Below are 20971 nucleotides of genomic sequence, written 5' to 3' on the forward strand. Positions count from 1 at the left end.
TACACCGGAGGTAGGAAACGAAACCAGGTTGTGCTGAATATTGCTGAAGGATCCAAAGAGGAGTTACCTAAGATAACTTAGGTTTGGCCTGAAAGAGCCTAGTAAAAAGACTCATGGTATAACCCGACGATATCTTGGTCAAAACGGAAAAGAGGTACGGAAGCATGTTGGACCCTTTTTTTTTAGTTTTGAAATATCACTAAATAACTGTTTCTCTTAGTTTTTGTAAGGAAATATTTTTCAAACAAAAGTAAATCTTAATAAAATTTTATGATCTTTTTTAATGATAATATAATTTTGGTCTCAAATTAAGGATAACCAAATACACTAAGTCTTTTTACTTTTCTAAGATATAAATTAACTATACAATATGTGGGCAATAAAAATAACAACTATAGGTTCTTTTGATATGTTTTTAAACTATTTTGATAATTGCTTACATGAAGTAACGATTTTGAACCGACAAAATATTTCGGCTACTACCACCCAAAATGGTATTAAAGCCACCGATATTTCTTTTGCGGGGGCTCTACAGCTACGCCAACAATTATTAGAAACTGATTTTGATAACTTAGTTTACTAAAACATAAAATTGATAGATAATGAAATTAGATTTATTAAGCTAAATACCCAGACTAATTTTATTGAAAGTGAAGTTTTAAGCACAAATACTGATTTTAATGATGATTATATTTCTGATGAAGATTTTAATTTTAGTCACTATGAATGGACAAGTTCTGATTTTACATATGATGATACTGATTGGCAATATAGTTCTCCTTGATGGAAAACAAAAATTTTAATAAACTAAAAGAAGGTGAAAATTCTTTAAAAATAGATAAAGATATAATAGAAATACAAAAAACAATTATTTTTTATGGAGATAAAATAACATTTAGACTAGATAAAATTATGGAATTACTAGAATCTGCCTATCATAGTAGGAAAGATAAAGAAATAATAACTAATTTACAAGACCCTTTAGTTCAACTTTTGCAAAATATGAAGATACCTAAAGGTTATAAAAACAATTAAAATGAATTCAGATACGGAAAGTTCAAAGTTTTCTTGGAATATTAAATTATGCTTCTGATTTTATAGAAAATCTTGCAGCTTTAAGAAGACCCTTTCAAGCTCTTCTTAAAAAGGATAAAGTATTTAGTTTTGATAAAGATCTAGAAGAACAAGTAAAAAAGATAAAAGATTATTGTAAAAGGTTACCAAAATTACAATTACCCAAAGAAAAGGATGATTTAATTTTAGAAACTGATGCTCCAGAATATTATTGGAGTGGGATACATAAAAGGATAGACTATAACTCTGAAGAATAAAAAATTGGTGAAAGCATTTGTAGATATTGTTCAGGGACTTTTAGTGACACTGAAACAAGATATCATATTAACGAAAAAGAATTACTAGCAGTTATTAGAAGCTGCCAAAAGTTTTATTATTTCCTATTACCTAACAAATTTCTTTTAAGAAATGACAATACCCAGGTAAAAGCTTTTATAAAGAATAATTTGCCTTCTAAACCTGAGTATAAAAGGCTCATAAGATGGCAAACTCTTTTATCTGAATACAAATTTGATATTGAAATAATAAAATCTGATAAAAATGTTTTGGCAGATTTCTTGACTAGAGATGGAAGAATTAGGACAACAACTTGATAGCCGTCTAAAGATGATGGACGAACAGATACAAGCAATTAAAGAAATTGCAACTGATATGGGAGAACTCATAGATATAATCGAAACCATTCCTGAACACATTGCAGAAATAAAAAATCTTGTGAAAAGCCACTTCAGGATGATAAGTAACAAAGTTACCATGTATGAGTTCGATAGTATGAAGATGAAGCTTATGATAAAACATCAAATGATAGAAAAAGTCGATATGTCATTTATTATAGAAAAAACAGATATTACATCTACTTCTTCTGGAGATCATGTTATGGAAATTGCTCCAGACCCTTAAGAAGAGGTAAGAGAAAAATTTTCTTTTAAACCTCATTCAGATAAAACAACCACCTTTGAAAAAGTCCTCCAACCACAGATTCCTCCCCAACAACAACCTTTTTTATTAGATCCTGTTTCTAGACAAAGAAATAAAATGATAGAGCTATACAGCCTTGCTCAAACTGAGTCAAGGTATGTTGATTTCACAGGGGTATACCCTAGATTAAATTATCTGCAAGGATCACCAGCAGATGAGATCAGATATTGGTACGATTTTAGTGCCATAAACATGATTTATCTTACCTCACCTGATATTCCTGAATTATCAGATTTACCAAGATGGGTCATAACTTCAGTAAAAAATTGTTATCAGAATAACCCAACCATAACCCCTAGAGATACTTTAGCTCTAAAGTTTTTATCTGCAGGACCAGATTTTTTCAATGATTACTATTACCCTGCTTATCATTTTATACATCTTGAAAAAATGTCAAGCATTTTCCTGCAAAATCGATTCCAAAAGAAAAGAATTTACAAACTTTAATGAAAATGATATTCACTATAGAAGGGCCATTGGGATAAGAGTAGTAATTCAGGGAATGGAATCTACTCTTAAAAAACCATTTAGAACTTATGGAGGAGAATATAAAAATTCTCCAGTTATGATTGCTCCGGCCCGAAAATCACCAGATGCAGCGATAAAATTTTTAAATAGCAAGATAAACTTGTTAGAAACTGGTTCAGTCAGATCAAGTCCGGAGGCACAGTATAAGATTTGTCAATATAGGAAACACCCTCCTGGAACCTGCCCGTCATGTTCTCCTAATAAAACCAATATGAGTACCAACTCATCAAGAGATAGCCTAAACTCAAATGAATAGGCATTAATCATAGATTAAAGGGTTTAAACATGTGAGTTTAAACACCTAAGTAGCAAGAAAGATTCTCTTCTAAATTTGTAAACGATATCTACAAAATTTTGATATTGGCAATGGGAAAGGAAAAGATAAGTCTCACAAGACCATAAAGACAAAAAGATGCTGATGTCTTCCCAAGACAAACTTTGTAAAAAGAGATGGGACCATAAAGACAAAAGATGCAGATGTCTTCCCAAGACAACTTTGTAAAAAGAAATGGGACACTTCAAGTCAAGAGGACACCTAGCTAAGGAAAAGGCAAAAGAAGACACGTATCTTGCAACATGAAGACTCATCATAAATAAAGTCTATAAAAAAGAGGAAAAGGAGGAGGGAGGGGATCATCGGTCTTCACTCAAGTTCTAAAAATTTTTCTTTTATGTAATAAAAGTCTTTTGTATTTTCAAGAGTGTTTGGAGTGTTTTTATTTTTCCTTTTGTAAGATATTTCCCTTTGTAAGATTTCCACCATGGAATAAAAGTCTTTGATTTCCTTATAAATTCTGAGAGTGTTCATCCTTATTTAGAGATATTTTTCTCTTAATAAGAAAAATCCTCCAACCTCAAACTGTCTCTTTTTTCCTTACACCGGAGGTAGGAAACGAAACCAGGTTGTGCTGAATATTGCTGAAGGATCCAAAGAGGAGTTACCTAAGATAACTTAGGTTTGGCCTGAAAGAGCCTAGTAAAAAGACTCTTGGTATAACCCGGCGATATCTTGGTCAAAACGGAAAAGAGGTACGGAAGCATGTTGGACCCTTTTTTTTAATTTTGAAATATCACTAAATAACTGTTACTCTTAGTTTTTGTAAGGAAATATTTTTCAAACAAAAGTAAATCTTAATAAAATTTTATGATCTTTTTTAATGATAATATAATTTTGGTCTCAAATTAAGGATAACCAAATACACCAAGTCTTTTTATTTTTCTAAGATATAAATTAACTTTACAATATGTGGGCAATAAAAATAACAACTATAGGTTCTTTTGATATGTTTTTAAACTATTTTGATAATTGCTTACATGAAGTAACGATTTTGAACCGACAAAATATTTCGGCTACTACCACCCAAAATGGTATTAGAGCCACCGATATTTCTTTTGCGGGGGCTCTACAGCTACGCCAACAATTATTAGAAACTGATTTTGATAACTTAGTTTACTTAAACATAAAATTGATAGATAATGAAATTAGATTTATTAAGCTAAATACCCAGACTAATTTTATTGAAAGTGAAGTTTTAAGCACAAATACTGATTTTAATGATGATTATATTTCTGATGAAGATTTTAATTTTAGTCACTATGAATGGACAAGTTCTGATTTTACATATGATGATACTGATTGGCAATATAGTTCTCCTTGACGGAAAACAAAAATTTTAATAAACTAAAAGAAGGTGAAAATTCTTTATAAATAGATAAAGATATAATAGAAATACAAAAAACAATTATTTTTTATGGAGATAAAATAACATTTAGACTAGATAAAATTATGGAATTACTAGAATCTGCCTATCCTAGTAGGAAAGATAAAGAAACAATAACTAATTTACAAGACCCTTTAGTTCAACTTTTGCAAAATATGAAGATACCTAAAGGTTATAAAAACAATTAAAATGAATTCAGATACGGAAAGTTCAAAGTTTTCTTGGAATATTAAATTATGCTTCTGATTTTATAGAAAATCTTGCAGCTTTAAGAAGACCCTTTCAAGCTCTTCTTAAAAAGGATAAAGTATTTAGTTTTGATAAAGGTCTAGAAGAACAAGTAAAAAAGATAAAAGAATATTGTAAAAGGTTACCAAAATTACAATTACCCAAAGAAAAGGATGATTTAATTTTAGAAACTGATGCTTCAGAATATTATTGGAGTGGGATACTTAAAAGGATTGACTATAACTCTGAAGAATAAAAAATTGGTGAAAGCATTTGCAGATATTGTTCAGGGACTTTTAGTGACACTGAAACAAGATATCATATTAACGAAAAAGAATTACTAGCAGTTATTAGAAGCTGCCAAAAGTTTTATTATTTCCTATTACCTAACAAATTTCTTTTAAGAACTGACAATACCCAGGTAAATGCTTTTATAAAGAATAATTTGCCTTCTAAACCTGAGTATAAAAGGCTCTTAAGATGGCAAACTCTTTTATCTGAATACAAATTTGATATTGAAATAATAAAATCTGATAAAAATGTTTTGGCAGATTTCTTGACTAGAGATGGAAGAATTAGGACAACAACTTGATAGCCGTCTAAAGATGATGGACGAACAGATACAAGCAATTAAAGAAATTGCAACTGATATGTGAGAACTCATAGATATAATCGAAACCATTCCAGAACACATTGCAGAAATAAAAAATCTTGTGAAAAGCCACTTTAGGATGATAAGTAACAAAGTTACCATGTATGAGTTCGATAGTATGAAGATGAAGCTTATGATAAAACATCAAATGATAGAAAAAGTAGATATGTCATTTATTTTAGAAAAAACAGATATTCCATCTACTTCTTCTAGAGATCATGTTATGGAAATTGCTCCAGACCCTGAAGAAGAGGTAAGAGAAAAATTTTCTTTTAAACCTCATTTAGATAAAACAACCACCTTTGAAAAAGTCCTCCAACCACAGATTCCTCCCCAACAACAACCTTTTTTATTAGATCCTATTTCTAGACAAAGAAATAAAATGATAGAGCTATACAGCCTTGCTCAAACTGAGTCAAGGTATGTTGATTTCACAGGGGTATACCCTAGATTTAATTATCTGCAAGGATCACCAGCAGATGAAATCAGATATTGGTACGATTTTGGTGCCATAAACATGATTTATCTTACCTCACCTGATTTTCCTGAATTATCAGATTTACCAAGATGGGTCATAACTTCAGTAAAAAATTGTTATCAGAATAACCCAACCATGACCCCTAGAGATACTTTAGCTCTAAAGTTTTTATCTGCAGGACCAGATTTTTTCAATGATTACTATTACCCTGCTTATCATTTTATACATCTTGAAAAATGTCAAGCATTTTCCTGCAAAATCGATTCCAAAAGAAAAGAGTTTACAAACTTTAATGAAAATGATATTTACTATAGAAGGGCCATTGGGATAAGAGTAGTAATTCAGGGAATGGAATCTACTCTTAAAAAACCATTTAGAACTTATGGAGGAGAATATAAAAATTCTCCAGTTATGATTGCTCCGGCCCGAAAATCACCAGATGCAGCGATAAAATTTTTAAATAGCAAGATAAACTTGTTAGAAACTGGTTCAGTCAGATCAAGTCCGGAGGCACAGTATAAGATTTGTCAATATAGGAAACACCTTCCTGGAACCTGCCCGTCATGTTCTCCTAATAAAACCAATATGAGTACCAACTCATCAAGAGATAGCCTAAACTCAAATGAATAGGCATTAATCATATATTAAAGGGTTTAAACATGTGAGTTTAAACACCTAAGTAGCAAGAAAGATTCTCTTCTAAATTTGTAAACGATATCTACAAAATTTTGATATTTGGCATTGGGAACGGAAAAGATAAGTCTCACAAGACCATAAAGACAAAAAGATGCAGATGTCTTCCCAAGACAAACTTTGTAAAAAGAGATGGGACCATAAAGACAAAAGATGCAGATGTCTTCCCAAGACAACTTTGTAAAAAGAAATGGGACACTTCAAGTCAAGAGGACACCTAGCTAAGGAAAAGGCAAAAGAAGACACGTATCTTGCAACATGAAGACTCATCATAAATAAAGTCTATAAAAAAGAGAAAAAGGAGGAGGGAGGGGATCATCGGTCTTCACTCAAGTTCTAAAAAATTTTCTTTCATGTAATAAAAGTCTTTTGTATTTTCAAGAGTGTTTGGAGTGTTTTTATTTTTCCTTTTGTAAGATATTTCCCTTTGTAAGATTTCCACCATGGAATAAAAGTCTTTGATTTCCTTATAAATTCTGAGAGTGTTCATCCTTATTTAGAGATATTTTTCTCTTAATAAGAAAAATCCTCCAACCTCAAACTGTCTCTTTTTTCCTTACACCGGAGGTAGGAAACGAAACCAGGTTGTGCTGAATATTGCTAAAGGATCCAAAGAGGAGTTACCTAAGATAACTTAGGTTTGGCCTGAAAGAGCCTAGTAAAAAGACTCTTGGTATAACCCGACATATCTTGGTCAAAACGGAAAAGAGGTACGGAAGCATGTTGGACCCTTTTTTCTTTTTAATTTTGAAATATCACTAAATAACTGTTACTCTTAGTTTTTGTAAGGAAATATTTTTCAAACAAAAGTAAATCTTAATAAAATTTTATGATCTTTTTTAATGATAATATAATTTTGGTCTCAAATTAAGGATAACCAAATACACTAAGTCTTTTTATTTTTCTAAGATATAAATTAACTATACAATATGTGGGCAATAAAAATAACAACTATAGGTTCTTTTGTTATGTTTTTAAACTATTTTGATAATTGCTTACATGAAGTAACGATTTTGAACCGACAAAATATTTCGGCTACTACCACCCAAAATGGTATTAGAGCCACCGATATTTCTTTTGCGGGGGCTTTACAGCTACGCCAACAATTCTTAGAAACTGATTTTGATAACTTAGTTTACTTAAACATAAAATTGATAGATAATGTAATTAGATTTATTAAGCTAAATACCCAGACTAATTTTATTGAAAGTGAAGTTTTAAGCACAAATACTGATTTTAATGATGATTATATTTCTGATGAAGATTTTAATTTTAGTCACTATGAATGGACAAGTTCTGATTTTACATATGATGATACTGATTGGCAATATAGTTCTCCTTGATGGAAAACAAAAATTTTAATAAACTAAAAGAAGGTGAAAATTCTTTAAAAATAGATAAAGATATAATGGAAATACAAAAAACAATTATTTTTTATGGAGATAAAATAATATTTAGACTAGATAAAATTATGGAATTACTAGAATCTGCCTATCCTCATGTTGCAAGATACGTGTCTTCTTTTGCCTTTTCCTTAGCTAGGTGTCCTCTTGCCTTGAAGTGTCCCATTTCTTTTTACAAAGTTCTCTTGGGAAGACATCTGCATCTTTTGTCTTTATGGTCCCATCTCTTTTTACAAAGTTTGTCTTGGGAAGACATCTGTATCTTTTTGTCTTTATGGTCTTGTGAGACTTATCTTTTCCTTTCCCAATGCCAAATATCAAAATTTTGTAGATATCGTTTACAAATTTAGAAGAGAATCTTTCTTGCTACTTAGGTGTTTAAACTCACATGTTTAAACCCTTTAATCTATGATTAATGCCTATTCATTTGAGTTTAGGCTATCTCTTGATGAGTTGGTACTCATATTGGTTTTATTAGGAGAACATGACGGGCAGGTTCCAGGAGGGTGTTTCCGATATTGACAAATCTTATACTGTGCCTCCGGACTTGGTCTGACTGAACCAGTTTCTAACAAGTTTATCTTGCTATTTAAAAATTTTATCGCTGCATCTGGTGATTTTCGGGCCGGAGCAATCATAACTGGAGAATTTTTATATTCTCCTCCATAAGTTCTAAATGGTTTTTTAAGAGTAGATTCCATTCCCTGAATTACTACTCTTATCCCAATGGCCCTTCTATAGTGAATATCATTTTCATTAAAGTTTGTAAATTCTTTTCTTTTGGAATCGATTTTGCAGGAAAATGCTTGACATTTTTCAAGATGTATAAAATGATAAGCAGGGTAATAGTAATCATTGAAAAAATCTGGTCCTACAGATAAAAACTTTAGAGCTAAAGTATCTCTAGGGGTCATGGTTGGGTTATTCTGATAACAATTTTTTTACTGAAGTTATGACCCATCTTGGTAAATCTGATAATTCAGGAAAATCAGGTGAGGTAAGATAAATCATGTTTATGGCACCAAAATCGTACCAATATCTGATTTCATCTGCTGGTGATCCTTGCAGATAATTTAATCTAGGGTATACCCCTGTGAAATCAACATACCTTGACTCAGTTTGAGCAAGGTTGTATAGCTCTATCATTTTATTTCTTTGTCTAGAAACAGGATCTAATAAAAAAGGTTGTTGTTGGGGAGGAATCTGTGGTTGGAGGACTTTTTCAAAGGTGGTTGTTTTATCTGAATGAGGTTTAAAAGAAAATTTTTCTCTTACCTCTTCTTCAGGGTCTGGAGCAGTTTCCATAACATGATCTCCAGAAGAAGTAGATGGAATATCTGTTTTTTCTAAAATAAATGACATATCTACTTTTTCTATCATTTGATGTTTTATCATAAGCTTCATCTTCATACTATCGAACTCATACATGGTAACTTTGTTACTTATCATCCTGAAGTGGCTTTTCACAAGATTTTTTATTTCTGCAATGTATTCAGGAATGGTTTCGATTATATCTATGAGTTCTCCCATATCAGTTGCAATTTCTTTAATTGCTTGTCTCTGTTCGTCCATCATCTTTAGACGGCTATCAAGTTGTTGTCCTAATTCTTCCATCTCTAGTCAAGAAATCTGCCAAAACATTTTTATCAGATTTTATTATTTCAATATCAAATTTGTATTCAGATAAAAGAGTTTGCCATCTTATGAGCCTTTTATACTCAGGTTTAGAAGGCAAATTATTCTTTATAAAAGCTTTTACCTGGGTATTGTCAGTTCTTAAAAGAAATTTGTTAGGTAATAGGAAATAATAAAACTTTTGGCAGCTTCTAATAACTGCTAGTAATTCTTTTTCGTTAATATGATATCTTGTTTCAGTGTCACTAAAAGTCCCTGAACAATATCTACAAATGCTTTCACCAATTTTTTCTTCTTCAGAGTTATAGTCTATCCTTTTAAGTATCCCACTCCAATAATATTCTGAAGCATCATTTTCTAAAATTAAATCATCATTTTCTTTGGGTAATTGTAATTTTGGAAACCTTTTACAATATTCTTTTATCTTTTTTACTTGTTCTTCTAGACCTTTATCAAAACTAAATACTTTATCCTTTTTAAGAAGAGCTTGAAAGGGTCTACTTAAAGCTGCAAGATTTTCTTTAAAATCAGAAGCATAATTTAATATTCCAAGAAAACTGTGAGCTTGTTTTTTATCAGTCAATTTATTTGGGAAGGCAGTTATTTTTTCCAAAATATGGCTTTGAAGTTCTATCCCCTGGCCATCTATCTTCATTCCCAAAAATTCTATAGTTTCTTGTAACAAACTAGTTTTTCTTTCCGAAAGAGCTAATCCTTGTTTCATACATAAATCTGTAAAAATGTCAAGATGTTTTAAATGAGAATTAATATCATCTGATAGGATTAGGATATCATCTATGTATTATTTTTGTATACATAGATGATATCCTAATCCTATCAGATGATATTAATTCTCATTTAAAACATCTTGACATTTTTATAGATTTATGTATGAAACATGGATTAGCTCTTTCGGAAAGAAAAACTAGTTTGTTACAAGAAACTATAGAATTTTTGGGAATGAAGATAGATGGCCAGGGGATAGAACTTCAAAGCCATATTTTGGAAAAAATAACTGCCTTCCCAAATAAATTGACTGATAAAGAACAAGTTCAAAGTTTTCTTGGAATATTAAATTATGCTTCTGATTTTATAGAAAACTTGCAGTTTTAAGAAGACCCTTTCAAGCTCTTCTTAACAAGGATAAAGTATTTAGTTTTGATAAAGGTCTAGAAGAACAAGTAAAAAAGATAAAAGAATATTGTAAAAGGTTACCAAAATTACAATTACCCAAGGAAAAGGATGATTTAATTTTAGAAACTGATGCTTCAGAATATTATTGGAGTGGGATACTTAAAAGGATAGACTATAACTCTGAAGAAGAAAAAATTGGTGAAAGCATTTGTAGATATTGTTCAGGGACTTTTAGTGACACTGAAACAAGATATCATATTAACGAAAAAGAATTACTAGCAGTTATTAGAAGCTGCCAAAAGTTTTATTATTTCCTATTACCTAACAAATTTCTTTTAAGAACTGACAATACCCAGGTAAAAGATTTTATAAAGAATAATTTGCCTTCTAAACCTGAGTATAAAAGGCTCATAAGATGGCAAACTCTTTTATCTGAATACAAATTTGACATTGAAATAATAAAATCTGATAAAAATGTTTTGGCAGATTTCTTGACTAGAGATGGAATGTCACACCCTCAAAATACCACCTAGGGAGTGTCCCTGATAGGCGTGTGACGTACCAATAACGAGCCACCAATTACATTGAACCCATACAAGTTATAATTAAAATCCCCATTATTAATAAAAAAAAACATCTTCAATAAGTTTAAACGAAAACCAATAAGTTCAGCGGAAGCAAATAGTAAACGAAATTAAACTGTTTCAAGAACCAAAGTATAGTATCAAGAAATCAGTCACATAAATCCTTTCCTGTCGACCCATGACCACTCCAGCTACTTCAGACAGCAAGTTCCCAAATGCAAAATACCTAACGACCTGCGAGCATGCAACAAGTGTATCAGACAACGCTGGTGAGTTCATAGTTTTAAGAAAACGTTGTTTACCAAGTATGTAGTTAATCCATTGAAGTTATTTCCAGAAGTAATGATGAAAACAATGTTGATAATATCCCAATACAAGACGGCTTCTGATTATTTTGCCCTTTCTCCAATGCTCCTATCAAAGCATTGGTCATGACTAGGTCATTAGTTCAACACCCGTTCTCCCAGATACGGGGTGAGGTTGCCAAACCTAAGTAGCGCTACTAACTAATACCATGTTACCATCCAAGTAACCAAACAACACGGAGGGACTTTAAAGGTGATAGGAAGAGTATATTATCCAACATTCCCGTTTTAACCCAAAAGACATGTCCCTCCCAGGAATACCCACTTACCGTCCCAACCACCGGGACGCATGCTCAAGAAAGATGAACTCACCTTTGGTTTGCTCGGTTAGATTAAATATCTTGTTTATCAGTCGAACAAAACACGCCCTAAAAGGGTTACCAATAACAGTCAGTTTACATGCATTTTGCGTACAACTAATTCACGTATTCAAGGTTCACATTACACAAGTCGCGTTCATGAAATATACACATCATTACACATGTTGCATCAGTTAATTATGCCATTATCAACATATATTCACATAGCAGTTTATCGTGCCCCATACAAGGTTACACTACAAGTCCGAGTTTCATTTAAACACTTAGCAGCTCATAAAAATCATCCTAAGTGTGTGCGGTTCTCCCTTAACGGTGCAACCGGCTCATAATAGAAAGTTTGTCTTCAGTGTTAGAGCCCGGCGACTAGTGCATGACCCAATGGCACACTCGGCCCGTTAACGAATGCGTGATCCACACTTCAAGTGTGCGATCTGTATGTTACCCGCCCCAAGCCCATCCTAAAGCCCAAGATAGTGTGCGTGCAGATTGGGGTGTGCGACCAAAGCCCCATTGTGTGACCAATCCATGATTGTGCAGCCCACTATACAACACAATCAAATAATACATACTTTTTATGAATACATTCACATCATTTGGGTCTTATAATATTAATAACAGATTCGTAAATCTGGCAACACACATGGCCGCCCATTTACTTGTTCAAGGTTGTCCCTTTGACTAATCAAACCATTACCTACTATTCTATTGAAATTCTCACAGCACATATAACTAAGAATTGCATGTCTGTTGGTCATTATTACCCATCAATTTAGCATGTGAATATTTTTGTGATTTCTATCAAAGTCAGTTATCGGCCCAATTATAAATGGGAATAGTGGTCAAAAAGTCAAGCCACACTAATTGTCCAATAACACAACAACAGTTCATCAATTCTATTACGATTTCATAAGCAGCCCATAGGTTCCTGTTTTGGTCCATACACATGTTCACATATCATCATGCAAATATCTAAGTCAACTTATAACCAACTCTACAACAACTCTGATCATGCATATAACTAATATGTTTTACGATTACATTCACATATACCACCATAACATCATGTATCATAACACACCATTTATTCGCCCACTGATCAATCGATGACTAGTATAAATCAAAATCAAAATCACATATCAACACATGAGCAAGATCAGTAACTATGCATTAAAAGTTTACGTAAACATGGATACTAACCAACTGATGCCTCGATGAAGGGGAAGGGGGTCTCCTGCCGCACACAAACTTGGAAAAGATAGGGTTTTATTTTGAGTTTTTGTGCTAGCTAGAACATAATACGTATACAAATAAGATAAGGGTTTTGGGCGGTTTGGGCGGTTCACCTTTTGGCCGAGATAATGGGCTTAAGCCCATGTACTTGGCCTGCCGACACTATTGGCAAAACAGCCAACCTAATGGTCAAGGGTGGCGGGTTTGGGCTTATAATTTCAATCATGTTTGCTTCGAACTTCAATAGTTTGGGCTGACCCAATAGTTAGAACGACAAGGGGTGTGGTCCAGTAAAACATATAGTCTAACGGGGTTATCACATAACATATAGCAAGTTTTTATCTGAACAAGAAACGTTGAAAAGGAATAATGAGGAGCTAGGATCACTCGTTTAAACGTTACAACCCTCGAAAGTTCGGGTTGTCACATCATCCCCAACTTGAAAGAAATTTCGTCCCGAAATTTGACAAGTAAGAACTGAGGAGTGAAGTGAGGAAATTAGGATTATTGCGGATTTTGCTCGGGTGTCACATCCTCCCCATGTTACAGAAATTTCGTCCTCGAAATTTAGGCTATACTATACCCTAGGCTCCAATTATGAGTTTGTCGATAATTCACTAAACACGTAGTTAAATACGGTTTCACGAAAGTTCACTAAATAATATATAAGTCATATAGCATATAAAGTCAGATAACATATAAATTCACCTAAGTTATATTTCTTTATTTGTTCAGGAATAGTGTTCTAATTAACCCATGTGTAATTCCGTAATTCCCCGAATTACTGTTACGTGAGTGTTATGAAATGACCGACACACCTAACACCTAATTTTCCCAAATCGAGTGTTATGCATGAATGAGTGTTTGAGGTAACAGAGTTTGTGTTAACTGCGTTAAACTAAAAATGTCGCGTGTTACATCATCCCCTTGTTGAAAGAATTTTCGTCCCGAAAATTTATATTATGATATTTTTAAGACCATGGTTGAAAGTTCATTCCTTAAGAGAGCGTCAGGACAAATGACGGTACCACAACATGAAATAAATCGTTCATCAGAACAAGTTACAAGGGATTATATATAGGTATATAGTAGTCAATTGTACCAAATTGATTCTAGCAAGAGTGGGTGCACATAAGTGTGACTATCAAGAGTTATAGGAGGTCGCTTACAACCTAAGCATACACAAAGTAAAGTAATAGCACACTTTAAAAATGATGCTATGGTATTGCATTCTGGCGGTTCGATTTCCTTTCATGCGTAAGGCGAAGTTCATAACATACCTAGTCACCAGGCATAGTTGTCGTCGCTGTAGTTATATCAATGATAAAATTTAGTAGACGAACCTGCTATGGCTTGAAGGAAACATGATACCTCGGAGTGACTTTGTATACATAGGTTCTAATTAGAAATCCAGTTAGGCTATCAAAGAAGACAACACTGATGTAGATCAATTTGTACTTGTTCTGAGGAGATTGTAGCAAGTTTTGATAGGCACGGGGAATACTCACAAGAGTTGGAACATTAGTGTGTCATGTATCGGTATGACATTTACTGATGTAATTAACACGTATGGGGGGGGGGGGGGGTTATTGCCCAAAATATAGTCAATATGAGTTCTACACGCTTGAATTGGAGTGACTTATAAAAGGTAGTATTTAATTATCATGAAGGGATCTGAATATTAAATAGCCAACACTTCCCGAAGCAAGTGTATCTAATATACATTTTGAGGTTACCAAAATGGACACGAATGTCATACATCATAAAAGAAGGGTCAATGAAATAAACCGAACTAGAATTGTGTTAAGGTAGTTTGTTAAAGGCCAAAAGTACTCAAATTCTAGAACCACGTATGCCGGGAACACTACCGAGGACATACTCAACGTAACCGTGGTGAAGATAATCCAAACAAGGGTTAGGGAGATTCATGGTTATGTGGTTTAGCTACCGGAGATTAGAAATGGTGCAGTCATTACTATCGAAGATCAAAGGTGATGCCATCGTATGTAAGAATTCGAGAAAGAAAATATAATTTCTTGGAACAGGTGATTCAAGCAATTCAATCAATCGATTGAATGAAAACTCAAGTTAGGCATTAATCCCTATTTCGAACTGATATCATCTTGACTCGTTCGTTCAGAGGGAAAAGAGATTTTCAGTTGATACTGTTCGTGATATTTTGGTCGCAGTTGGTCGTAGTAGATGACCGGCCTTCGGTCAAAGAGAGGTAAGCATGGAACAAAGAGGTCGATGAAGCTATACATAAGCATGGTGCTTTCACACGGAAAAAGGGTGTTGACTTCGACATACCTCACGGAAGTAGAAATTTTATTTTATGCTCCTACATTTAATGAACTTAAGTATGGCCTGTTGCTTCTCGATTAATGTTCGCAGAGAGAGATTTAGACAAACGAGAATTAGCGTACCACAGGGTTAGACAAGAACTATGATATCCATTTTACCACAACCAGATAAGACGCGAAACACATACCAAGACGTGACTATCATCAATCTGTTCCACATAATTGTTTTAGAATCACTAGTAGAATAATAAATCCGATGATGATGGTGTAGCTGGTTGCACACACAAGCGGTATAATTAGAAATAAGGTGACACTACCGGTCATTGGAAGCGTTACATTAAGGGTGTTGACACAATAAGAATTATGTTGAAGAGTAACGGTTGGTCGAATTCATAGTGATCCGGTTTAATCGGAGCGTTCTCCACAGTCGTCAAGCCTGCCGTATGCGAATAAGAATGGTTCACTAAAATCTATGTACGAAATTGAGTGTGTAATTAGTCGAACACGTATGTCACACCCCGATTTCCACGTGTCTCACCGGTGGGCCCGGTGGGGGATTACCGTGACGATGTTGGCAACAATATAGTCAAACCACACAATTATATAATGCACAGCGGAAGCATAAGATAAATATATATATTTCAACCTCTGGTGATAATATCAATGTATTACAGAAGTTGAATATCCACAGTGGATCGTAAATAAAGGTAAAGTATTGTTCCATTAGATACTGCAATCAAGCTTGCGAGGCTTATCCCGACGCTAGGGAGCTAATACCAGCCAATTACGTTTAGGTACCTGCACTTAATCTTTTTGGGGAAAATACGTCAGTTTACACTGGTAAATACATTCAACTGACACATTTGAAAATATTTATTAAAATTGATTTGAATGCACAAGGCACAAACTCTTTTATAACTTGGGAAAATTCATAATGATCTTGTGAACGTTTTACATGTTCTTTTATGCGTTCAGTAGCCCGGGTCGTGCCGGGTTAAAGATTTATAGACACACCACGTTTGCGTAAAACCGTAGTACAGAAACCAACGGCTACGTCTTTTAGTTTTAATGTCGACACTTTATACCGGGTGTACGCCTACACCGGGATGTCGATGGTCGTGGCCATTTCGTAAAATGATGCCAAGGATATCCGGGACAACGGTCATTAAACCCCCCAAAGGCTTATAAGCAACAAAACTGTTTAAATGAGCCAATCATATTTAATCAATTAACCACCTAAGCGATGGAAGTATATAATGCTCAATCAAGCGGTATTAATATACCGTAACCCAAGCCCATATAGGGGAAATAAGTCAAAAGTATTTACCTTTGCAAGTATTAATCCTTAATTTAGATCAAGTCACCGATAGCTTTTACTGGGGCTCCTAATCTGGAACGAAGGTTTTAATTAACCTCTTAGAATCCTAACGGTCCTTATATTAGCCGTAGCTTAAACCGGTTGATTCCGATATATGGATATGGTTAATTCGCACGAAAAGGCGAAAACCGAGAATGGAGTATGATTTGGACCCAACAAGTTCAGAGACTTGTTTCATATGGGTTTATAGTTCATACTCTGGATTTTGGGGTTCAAATAGTATAATTTGACCCGTATCGGCTATTGCACGAAAACTAGTTTCATGAGCCGTACCGTGTGCGCGAATAGGCGAAACGGTTAACCATAAGAGTCGTACGCTTATTTCCTAAGTCAATATGCCTTAAAAGTATTCTGGTATCAGTAGGATACCTTCCGTAATGCCCGTAACGAGTTTAAGTTAATATTATGCCCCGTAGGGGCTTTTCGGTCATTTTAAAGACTTTAAAAGGGATTTTCGAGTTCTACAGGAAATCTGAGTTTCCCGAACAGTTTATAAAGCTTAAAATACTTTATTCATTATTTAAAATTAGTAGCAACTGGAATCGGGTCAAAAGACCTTGTAGAACTCCCGTTTTGGCCAAAAAGGGCATATTCGGTATTTACCGAACCGTAGCCATAACCGCAGGTTATGAGCAAGGTAAAAATTATTAAAAATCTTTAAAATTCCCAAAATATTATTTTACCACAGTGGGTAAAAGTTTTGGTGACGAAAACTTGGGTTAGATGGGCGTTATGCTAATTGCGCCGTTAATTACAAAACTTTCTTAAAAGTGCGCCTTTTAGCATAACTCTCATTCTAGACCTCGGATTGACGTGAACTTTAGGGACATGCTTATAATTTAACAAGCAAGGTTTTGGTCCGTTCACGTGTCCGAAATACTCGTTTTAACTTTAAAAGGCCGTTACGGTCAACCTTTAGGCGAATGACGGAAATGCGCTAAAGACTTGGATAACTCATGAACCGACCACAGAGGCGTATACCAACATGTGACCTGGTCCTAAGAGAGTCCTAAGGTATATTTATACCTCACTAAAACGGGTCAAAACTGAAGTCAAAGCAAAAGTCAAACCTTTGCGACTTTCGGCTCCGAACCGGTTCTATATAGCAAATGATCGATTCAAACGAGCGCAAACATGTTTATATACTTATTATCATGTTTTATGATTGTCAAAACAGGTTCCATAACATATATATCACAGATTATGCTTAAATTGCTAAAATAGTTTTCTGTTGACTTTTTAACCGCACGTTTGACTCGATATTTGACATAGTTAGAGTGGTGATCAGAGGGAACCTTTTTAGAGGTTTAATACCCACATAAATACCAACTCATAACCATTTTTGATTCGTCATAAGACTGAATCATTTGCAAGATATTGCAATGACAACCGTTAGTTACGACGGTTGCGTTTATAGGCTATAACTATGGAAATGTGAAACCAAAATGGTTATGAACGACTTACAGAAGCTAACTCTTGATGAGAGAACAGAAGGGAAAGCTAGAGAGCTCTTGAATGATCAGATATAAGTGTTTTTGAGTTGTGTGAATTGTTATGCTTAAGGCATGCTATTTATAGCCAATGCCAAGCTTTGTTGATCATTGCAAGCACTACCATCTGACCAGAGGTAATGGTAGGTGTCCCCTAAGTGATATGGGTCATTTGTAGGGTGCCCATGCCTCTTTGTTTGGGGTTTGATCGTTCAAGTTAGCAAAAGTCAAGAAAACATCAATTTTCCTGCATCTGGGCACTTTACGCGGCCCGCATGGGAGTTCCATGCCATTTTAACGCGGGTCGCCTAAAGTTCAAAAATCAGACGCGAAATAGAGGAGGCTCGCGGCCCGCCTCAACTTATGTTGAAACATTACGCGGGTCGCCTAAGGTTATATTTTCTGAATTTTTAAATCTTTTTGTAATTATTACAGAATCTGGCCATTAATAACGAAATCTTTCGTAATGATTCGCCTGACCTTTCGGTTTTGAAGGGGTAACTTTGCGGTTTGGCCCTCGGTTATTTACCGATAGGGGCCTCGTGTTAATTACCCGCATTATTAAGTCCCCGGTTTATTTATTATTTATATTGGAAAGCCTTAACTTTCACTGTTGACGCTTTTAACCCTTCTTCTACGAATTCGATCGTATCTTTCTCGTTTCATATCGAAACTTCGCGAAATTCATATATATTATTTTAGTGAGGGTATAATACCGTTACAAAGTCTTGGGAACGTTAAAGGGTCACTCAGAGGTATTATTAAACATGTTGACACAGTTAACCCCTGTAGTTTGTAATCTCTCACTTTCTTCCGCGTTTTGTTTTTGTACGATCTATAATTTATTCGTTTGAAGGTTTAAGCATTATTTAGGGATACTATACAGTATATTTACCCTTGTTGACATTTATAACCCTCGAATTTATATACTTTCAAGGTTTGTCAAAATTAGTCCTTTATTTATTATAGATGCCACGTGTAAACAAATGACACGTGTTAACACATCATTGGACACAAAATTTCGAGGTGTTACATCCTCACCCCCTTAAAATAAATCTCGACCCGAGATTTACTCAAATAAATAGGGGTATTTTTCTTTCATTGTAGCTTCGACTTCCCACGTATATTCAGGACCTCTACGAGCATCCCATTTGACTTTTACAATCGGTACGTGCTTTCTGCGAAGCTTCTTCACCTGTCGATCTTCAATCGACAAGGGTTTTTCTATAAACTTTAAGCTCTCATCTATATGCACATCTGTGTGTGGAATCACCAATGATTCATCGGCGAAGCACTTTTTGAGATTGCAGATGTGGAATACATTATGAATTCCATTGAGCTCTTCAGGCAAGTTTAGTTTATAGGCAACTGATCCGACTCGTTCAATGATCTCAAAAGGCCCTATGTATCTCGGACTCAGCTTGCCCTTCTTGCCGAAACGCATCACCCCCTTCCAGGGTGACACCTTAAGTAATACCTTTTCACCTACTTCGAAGTGAAAATCCTTACGCTTTGGATCAGCGTAGCTCTTCTGCCTATCGCGGGCAGCCTTGAGACGTTCCCGGATCTGGACAATCTTGTCCGTCGTCTGGAAAACAATCTCTGGTCCCGATAATTGGACCTCTCCTACTTCCGCCCAACAAACAGGCGATCTGCATTTCCTACCATATAATGCCTCAAAAGGCGCAGCCTTTATGCTGGTGTGGTAGCTATTATTGTAGGAGAATTCGATCAGGGGTAGGTTTTTATCCCAGTTACCACCTAAATCGATCGCACATGCACGAAGCATGTCTTCTAGCGTTTGGATAGTACGCTCACTTTGACCGTCCGTCTGTGGATGGTAAGCCGTACTAAACTTTAAACGCGTGCCCAAAGATTGCTGGAAACTCTTCCAGAAGTGAGATGTGTATCTAGTATCCCTGTCGGAAATAATAGACACAGGTATGCCGTGTAAGGCTACAATCTTATCAACATAAAGTTGGGCTAACATATCGGAGCTATACGTCTCCTTGATGGGTAGAAAATGAGCTGATTTAGTCAGCCTATCGACTATGACCCATATTGTATCGTTTCCTTTCCTGGTCTTGGGTAACTTGGTTATGAAGTCCATAGTTACACATTCCCACTTCCACTCGGGAAGCTCAGGCTGTTGTAGCAAGCCAGACGGCTTTTGGTGCTCGGCTTTAACTTGAGCACAAGTTAAGCACTTTGCTACATGGGCGGCTACAGACTTTTTCAAGCCTATCCACCAATAATTTGCCTTTAAGTCTTGGTACATCTTATCAGCACCAGGATGGACTGAGTATTTGGAACTATGGGCTTCCCGGAGAACAACATCTCGTAATCCTCCATAAATCGGAACCCATATACGTCCATTCAGCCTAAGGATTCCATCCTTGCCAAGAGTCAACTGCTCCTCAGTTACTCCCAGCTTTTCATTTGGATAATTAGCTTCCAACACAGCCTCACGCTGCGCAGCTAATATCCTTTCCATCAAATTATTTTTAACTTCAATGCTCTTGGCATTGATTCGAATGGGTTTTACCCTTTCTTTCCTGCTCAATGCATCGGCGACCACATTCGCCTTGCCGGGATGGTACCTGATTTCACAGTCATAATCATTCAGGATTTCCATCCAACGACGTTGTCTCATGTTCAACTCTTTCTGGTTGAACAGGTGCTGAAGGCTTTTGTGATCTGAATAAATCACAAATTTAATACCGTAAAGGTAGTGCCTCCACAACTTAAGTGCAAATACAACGGCACCCAACTCCAAA

This window comes from Helianthus annuus, chromosome 1 (assembly GCF_002127325.2).
Source record: "Helianthus annuus cultivar XRQ/B chromosome 1, HanXRQr2.0-SUNRISE, whole genome shotgun sequence".
Taxonomy (NCBI): domain Eukaryota; kingdom Viridiplantae; phylum Streptophyta; class Magnoliopsida; order Asterales; family Asteraceae; genus Helianthus; species Helianthus annuus.